Raw genomic sequence first — 930 nt, 5'->3', positions numbered from 1 at the left:
TATTTAATCACTTTACTTGTACAGAATGTGCTGAAGTTGATGATTCTGGCGAAACATGGGCAGGATCAGCGAGGAATGACATCCTAGAGCAGCACGACAATACGGTATGGGGTTAATGGGCTCTTGATGTAATCATCATCAGTTAGAACCAACCCTCTGTACAGGCCATCACTTTCAGGATAATATTAATAATATTTATTGATTTATATTGCGCGCACGTTACATGCAGATATGTAAAGCAGATAAACTGCAGTAATGTATTATTGACTATATAGACGATCGATCTATTTAATCGCCACCAGCTTATAAATAAAGAATATAATCGGATATAATAGTATCAATCACAGCAAGAAAAAACAAGTGAGCTAGGCAAGTGTCTGCCGGACGAGAACACTGGGGCGTCGTTCCCGCCGTGCTGTTTTAATTGAGCTCTATACGGACCAGATGCGAAATTCCATCGCCACCAGCTTGCAGTACCTTAAACCGATGTCCAAAAACAAATCTGTTTAGAGCGTTTGAAAAACGTTTAAAAAAACTTCAGCGACCAGGATAAAATACGCGAACAAATACGTGGATGACGTAATAATCAATTGACGAAAGGCAATTGCGTCACTCGCCTACCTTGGCAACGTCTTCCGATGTCTATTATAATCAATAACGAGATCGATTTGTTTTTACCTGTATTTTGGTTGTGTGCAGCGGAATAGTTCGATCGACGAAGAATGGAGCGACGTCCGCATGAAGAGAGAAGCTTTGCTGCGATACAAACGAGCAGCCGTAAGTCACAGATATATGAGACATAGAAAGCTTGATAGCGAAAGAGAGAGAAAGCGAGAGCAGGAGAAGCATAGTAAGAAGAGAGAGATAGATAGAAACAGCGAGTTATAGAGAGAGTGTGTGTGAGTGTGTGTTGGGTTAAGGCAGAAAGAG

Source organism: Priapulus caudatus, unplaced genomic scaffold (genome assembly GCF_000485595.1).
Source record: "Priapulus caudatus unplaced genomic scaffold, Priapulus_caudatus-5.0.1 Scaffold1034, whole genome shotgun sequence".
In the NCBI taxonomy this organism is placed as follows: Eukaryota; Metazoa; Priapulida; class Priapulimorpha; order Priapulimorphida; family Priapulidae; genus Priapulus; species Priapulus caudatus.
The sequence above is the reverse complement of the archived record's forward strand: the minus strand, read 5'-3'. Positions refer to the sequence as shown.